Source organism: Lingula anatina, chromosome 8, assembly GCF_051362555.1.
Source record: "Lingula anatina isolate TDL-2025a chromosome 8, LinAna3.0, whole genome shotgun sequence".
In the NCBI taxonomy this organism is placed as follows: Eukaryota; Metazoa; Brachiopoda; class Lingulata; order Lingulida; family Lingulidae; genus Lingula; species Lingula anatina.
In genome coordinates this window covers 3,363,647-3,370,932 of record NC_141774.1, presented here as the reverse complement: position 1 = coordinate 3,370,932, position 7,286 = coordinate 3,363,647, and the positions used below count along the sequence as shown (strand labels likewise).

At 37.2% G+C, this 7,286-nt stretch overlaps 1 long non-coding RNA gene across 2 annotated transcripts; it reads left to right on the top strand.

The window, feature by feature from the left end:
• The first annotated feature begins 3,079 nt into the window (after positions 1-3,079).
• LOC147760187 (uncharacterized) lies at positions 3,080-6,854 on the top strand. Of its 2 annotated transcripts, none has more exons than XR_015335712.1 (3): positions 3,080-3,402; positions 3,581-3,673; positions 4,631-6,854. It is a non-coding gene; the product is annotated as an uncharacterized LOC147760187 (long non-coding RNA). The 2 variants fall into 2 exon arrangements; XR_015335713.1 differs by having other exon boundaries at positions 3,096-3,324; positions 3,581-3,656.
• The last annotated feature ends 432 nt before the right edge of the window (positions 6,855-7,286 follow it).

Sequence of the window (7,286 nt, the reverse complement as noted above, 5' to 3'; positions counted from 1 at the left end):
CCGCTTGAAATTGGAATTTTGACTTACAGAATCATAGTTCTAAACAGTACCGAAAGTCACCGTTCGCTCTCTCAAATACCATAATTTTTTGGCGGGCCCCGAGTCCCACGCCAAAGCATCCGCGGCCTGTTAATCCTGAAAACCGGCCAGCCTTAAAATAATCCTGGATCTGCCCCTGAAGAATATATATTGTGGCTTTTTTTATTAAGTATTAACATCGAACGCCACGCAACAGGTTACGGTATGCACCATTTCGGTTTGGTTAGATTATTGTCCCTCGCCCCCAAATAGGCTAATAAGAGAAATATACCATGACAGTACCCTCTACCAGGGTGGCAGATTATATAGGGAAAAACGGGAAAATCCAGACCAAAATGACTATTTATCTTGAGACATCTGCGAGTATCTGTGAAAAATCAATCTATCGACTGGTAGAGGGTACCATGACAGCAGCTACAGTACATAAGAACTTTTCAGAATTCTCTGTTCTCAACAATTTCTTTGAAAAAAATTTACAGATTTTATAAAAAGAGGAAGAACGATTATATTGCCTAGAGGATAATGCTTGCAAATAACAGGAACAAACTAGACTGTTGCAGATGTATTCTTTAAAGACTACCAGTTGTGACAGGAAAAAACAAAGAATGAAACCATGTACAGATGTAGGTGTAAACAATAAAGAACACTTTTCGAGAATTAATTTTGTCAGTATTGAATACCACGTACAAAGGAATGTGGAAACATCACCCCCCTCCACTCCCGCTCAGTGTAGAAAGACACAATAGGGAGGAAAATATGGCGTGGTGGAGCTAGGTGTCATCTTCAAGACAACATTACTTGAAGAAATTCCGGAATGAATGCGTAGTGAAACTTCTTTAAATTTTTAAAAAGATTTTTCGAAAAAGAGGAACAAAGATTATATTTCCTCAGGGGAAATGCTTTCAAATAACAGGAACAAACTAGACCGTTAAAGATGTATTCTTGAAAGACTGTCTTTTGTGACAGGAAAAAGAATAAAGTCATGTAGATGAAAGTAATAAAAAACAATTTTCAATAATAAATTTTAGCAGTACTTACTAAGTTTGAAAATTTTTGAAACTTTATAAAGTATATTTTTATTAACTGCCATTTCTTATATATACCGATAATTTAAATGTATGCACCAGTGATAAGACTGAAATAAACTAAACAACTTTGTAGGAGAGAAATTGCTGAACGGTCGAGCGATGTGAGGTACGCACGCAACTTCCCACGCACAGCAAATAACACTGTACGGAAAAAATAACAAATAAGATAAAATAATGGGTAAAAACTGAGCTTTAGTAATGGGAATTTTTATAATTTGACCTAAAGGGATGGATTAAGACGACCAAAACCTCAGATGGGGATTTTTTTGTCTCTGCGTCTGCTTGTCCCTATCACAATTGACGTTTGTTTATACTGTATAACCCGTCAATCAAGCTGTTATTACTTGACGGGATTTGTCAAAACTGAGTGATTTGATTGGCTCGTTGTCAATCAAATGGTGAAGGAAGCTGGCACTTTACATGTTCGACAACTGTACTTATGAACTGCGTAATGATTGTGATTGACGTTTGTTTATAAACTGTCAATCAAAGTCGTGTGCTTTTGACAGCTTCCGTCAAAATTGAATTAAACCGTATGAGTTTGATTGGTACCTGTCTATCACAACACTTTTGTTACCTTTAGTTAGTTCATTTAGTAGTTAGTACTTTTTTCCATCCAGCTCAATTAAGTCTCAATTCCTACCAGTCCTGATAGGTACGTCTTGACAGATATGTCTTGACAGATAACGGAACCCGATACTTTCCCATACCTTTCAACCCATGTACCGATAAATGCACGTGCCGATAGAATAATTAGACAAGAGTCTGCTTTTGAAAATGCTATTTAAAGGTGGCACCTTATTTATTTTTAATCAATTAAAATTATTTCTTGTAATTAAACATCAATTACCATTACCTGAGGGCCATGGGGAAGACAAAAATTTAATTCACTATGTTTTATCCTAAATAACTATTTTTCATAAATAAATAAATAAAGGGTCGCTTTGTTATTTATTATAAAAAGCATTATATTTACCCCCGCGACCTTGAATTTTGATACGGATTACCGTACAAACATTGACAGCGTTGCTAGCTCTCAAATGTTACTTCATTCTTCAGTAAGACTTGTGCTGTGTGAAAAATAAACATACGGAGACATTTGCTCCCAAATATATACTAGGCTCCATAAAAACATGTAATTTGATCATATAAATTTTGAAAGTTCCCTTTCAGAAAATGTGTCCTTACTTTGAAATACTGGTACAGACTGAGAACATGCGTTTTTCAGGCGTCTGGACTGGTAGTTTAATTTGGTGCTTTGCAAAAGTAATCTTCTAAGAGTAGGTAGTTGTAACTTAAGTTTCGTTCGCTAAGGTAATTGAAACATTTGGCAGTATTGATCGTACGCTAGTTTTCTCAGCCCCCATACGAGGCTGCCATTGGGTTCTTTCCTTACCTGAGAAAGCCACTATTTACTTCTCAAAATGCATGAAACTTTCATTTTATTTAGCGTGAAGCACCCCTTTCCTGTGACTCGTACATGCAGCTTTTTATTCTCCGTTATTCGTGAAAGAAAGTCGTTATACCCAGTGATTCATGATACGTGATTTTTGACGAGCATTTTCAGTGGAATTTGAATAAAGTTTTAATTACTTCGATTTGTGAATTGATAATTTTATTTCCCGTGAATTGTGAATTGCCCTCCCCCCCTCCGCCAATGGTACCCTCTCTGGGCTGTATCCTCCTGAGGGAGGTGAGGACATTTACACCTATTCTGAGTCGGTATTAGTTTTTTATGAAACTTTATAAAACACATCTGTTAAGTCAATCCTAGCTGTGACAGCTCTAGTTAACTAAGCTGTACTCACTCTAGGTCCTAATGAACGCTGTCACTAATTTTAACGTTCTATACAAATCGGGTAAACAAAAAACGCATCTTGTCTTCTCTAACACAATCGGTACAGGTTTTTTTTTTTTGGGGGGGGGGGGTGAAACATAGCCAAATTATTTGATATCAAACTTAATGGTTGATAAAATGTTATTATTTTTGCCATTATGATGGTAGAAAGCCTAAATCACCATCGCGGGATTAGGACCCCTAGCGCCATATCAAATAAAAAAAAATATTTTAAATCGAAACTTGCGTTCAAAAAGCGGGTGCCCTTGTACATTATTATGTAATACAGGTGAGCATTTCGGTGAGAGGTGTTCAGGTTGGACCAAGGTCAGTAGAAGATGGAGAAGACAGAGGTTCTTGGTACGTTGCTGCAATTTCCACATGTAGGCCAAAAATTTAGCACAGAAAATGACAGGAAGCTGCCGTAGTATTGTATAGGTGATATAAGATAACGCTGTGTATTTTGTGTAGACGACAATTGCCCAAATGATGCTTTTCGCACTGGGACATTTTAGTCCTTAGGACAGTGGGAACATTACACTTATGTCCAGTACACTCTCCATTAGAATTTCAAAATCAGATCAAAGTTTTAATGATTTATTTTCTGTAATTTCAGAGAAGGAACGCACTTGTCAATGAGGAAGTGAGAGGCTTATTGCCGCTGTCCAAAGGTCTGAACAAGTCCTCAACAAGTAAGATGACTGGGCAGGTATCTACATTCTCCTAATTGATTTATTGGTGAGGTCACTGGCCTGTTTTCAAAGTATCAAAAATTTAATGTTTATAAAAGTAAACTTCAAACAGACAAATGCACATTCATTAACAAGATGTTGTACTATTGTGTCATTGCATTCCTGGAAACGACGGGACCAGGTTGGGGAGGTGAGGGGTGGGGACGGGACCAGGTTGGGGAGGTAAGGGGTGGGGACGGGACCAGGTTGGGGAGGTGAGGGGTGGGGACGGGACCAGGTTGGGGAGGTGAGGGGTGGGGACGGGACCAGGTTGGGGAGGTAAGGGGTGGGGACGGGACCAGGGTGGGGAGGTGAGGGGTGTGGACGGGACCAGGTTGGGGAGGTGAGGGGTGGGGACGGGACCAGGTTGGGGAGGTGAGGGGTGGGGACGGGACCAGGGTGGGGAGGTGAGTGGTGGGTGGGGGTGGGCGGGGGTACAGTGTCCGTCCCTTAATTTAAGAGGTATTCCTTCTCTCTTCCAAAATAACAAATCAAAACAAGAACAAGAACAAATGAAAAGCGGAAAAAATTGTACATGAAACGAAACTAGACGAAATCCAGCTAATGTATCCTCGCCCCCTCCCCCTGAAAACCCTGGCTTGGGCAGTGAAAACGTGACTAATGTCTTTTTTTTTAGATCCTGTCAATTTTATACTAATTGGCCCCATCTGCCAAATGTTTTCATTCACTGACTTTCATTTCCTTGAATATTTCTGTTATCCGGGCGCCTGGTCCTTTCATATCGCATCTTACATATGAATGCAAAGAAGTATGTTGTCATTTAACAGTGTGCACAGGGTAGAAAAGAATAGGAATGGCACAATAGTGTTTTGTTAACATAATCCCTTGTGTTCCAAACTAGCATGCTGTAAAGATATACACATACTGCTTCATCAATGTGATGTCGTGAATGTGATTTTCTTCGTTTATTTCAGTGGCTCCCAACTGCTGTTTACCGGGTGATTGGATGCGTCGCCGATCAAAGACATCAGATTCATGTTAAACATCGTCTGCGCCCATGCCAAGATTGTCTCGCTTGTTGAAGTTTGTCTTGTAGTTTATTTGCAGGGTTCACATTTGATATCAAATGTAATCTTTGCCTTGGATGGTAATATTCTGCATAAAATGTCACACATTGTGTATAAAAATAATTGTACGCAAAGAAATGAATGGCGTCGACCCTACATGTCGCTGGTTATATATGATACATTCTTTCTAAATCGTAGTACACCACTCTATCCGCTCATATCGTTTCAAGGTATTTTATATATTATGTATATTTATTATTGTGTCGGAAGGAAGTACCCATCAATTGTCAAACAAAAATACGGCACTTTTTGGAGTTCACCTTTAACAAAATAGTTTTAATGCAAAAAGTATTTTGCTGAAATGATAGATGAAAACAAAAATGATAGTTATCAAATATTATTATTATTATTAAATTATTATTATTCGATTTTTAGATAGAGTACTGCGCGAGCACTATTGATTTTCTAGTTGAAGGTAAAAATTGTCTGTGGGCGAATCTTCAGTTAGACACTCAGCTGTACATTTGAAGATATTTTAGATATTTATTTTGAATTAAATTGAATTGAATTGAATTCTGAGATTCCGATAAGAAAATATCTCAACTTCATTAATGAAACTTTTGAGAGACCAACGGTTTCATACAGTGACCGTTAAGTTTGATAAAAAAAAACAAGTTGTTAATTTAAAATAAGTTACAAACACTGTTCTTTCAAGTTATAAAGCTTTGGAAATTATAGCGTTATGAAAATGATAAAATTTGTCCACGTGATTCCAGAATTGCCCATGTATAAGAAACGATCCTTTTTTAAATTGTGGATGTACGTTTGAGACGCATGTTAAGAATGAACTTACTTTGGTTTCTGTGTTTTGATATCGTGTCTGATCAGTGACAGATACACTTTTACTGTGCTGGGAGGGGTCTAAAACAATGTTAAGAAAATGAAACCAGGAGAGATATAGGGATTTTCACGAAATTACTGCGCATTCGTTATTGCAGTAAGGGAATACACGTTACCCTCGTGATAAATACTGCCCGTTCTGAGGGCCACCCAAATTTATCAGCATTGCATGAGCTCCTTTGTGTGTTGTTCGACTTTTTGCCAATATCGCAAAGCAGGAATGTAAGTGATCTCCTGAAAAAACTTTGTTCATATGCATAAAAATTATCTATTATTAATTAATATGTCTTTGGTTGTGATTGAGGGGTGATTGAGAGAAAAAGGTCTGATTAGATGCCAGTCTCGCGCGTCCTGTTGGGGTATTTTTGCTAAGTGTTTCTTGGTCACTGAGCACCGGAGACCAAAGTAAGGGTATTAGCATTTATGAATTGATGAATTTTAAGTCACCGTTTTTTTTTCTGCGTAATCTTTTCAGTTTTGTTTGTATATTTTTTCTTAAATTGTCATGACTAGAATAAGCTTGGAAATTGACCATGTCTTTATGCCGTTCCTGATTCGCATGAGTGCAAATTTAAGTTTTCGCTCAAATTCGTGCCATTAACAAATATTAAGGATGTAATGAAATGAAAACAAAATAACGGAAAACACTCGATTCTTAAAAATAACTATTTTTGTCTACCTTTTTTCTGTGCGAGAATCAGCACGACGGCATAGAACAAGGTGTGCGTGAGTGCGAGTGCACGTGAGGGGAAAACGCCTAAGTGAGATTATATGCATTTAGGAATTTCGATATCATTCACACCACTGAAATTGGACACTTTGCTCCTCAATGGAATTAGTAATCAATCATTAACGTCAACTTTGAACAAAATTTGACAAGAACGATATGATTTCATTTTATATACCAGTCCTGGTCATTTTTTTATATGAATTTTGTTTTAGTAAGAATTATGTCGAAATTCTCTTTTATATAAATAAATAGAATTTGTTTGAGCTGCAATTTCCAAAGTGCATAAAATCCTTCATATGTGTTAGTTAGTCTACTATCAGGTAGACTTCTTGTCTTGTTTTTGTAAAAGCATAATTTATAGAATTTTTTAGAAATTTGACGCTATTGTAATGATTGCTATCAACGTAGAAAAAACGTAACTTCATGTATTCATGTATAAAACTTCGTTGAAATTACTTGGAATTTGTTGAAACAATAAATAATAAAAATATTGTACATATATTTGTATGTTGAATTCCCTTACATTTTTCACCTTCTGTTCCCTTTAGCTCTCGTTCTCTAGTTCACAGGTCTTACCTATAGAGCCTCTTGTATTAGTTTACCTTGATTATTTGAATATTTTTTTTGCAAAAGGTAATTTGCTTGGACCCAGAAGCGCCAGGTTTCGAACTTGGGACTTTTTGACTCAGAGGCAAGCGCGTTACCTACTCCTCTAACTGTCCCCACCCACCCTCCTCAGGAAAACTTCCCTCTTATAGTAATCAAAGGGAAATTTCTGTAATGCCCCTTGAAAAGTATTCAATGATTTACAAGTACCCGAACCAAGAAACGAACCCAAACCCGAGGGGTACCACTGAGTCAATGAAATTATTGTAGTGACCTAAGTAAAATTCTAAAGAAAATCGTAATACATTAAAGAAATTTTAGAAACGT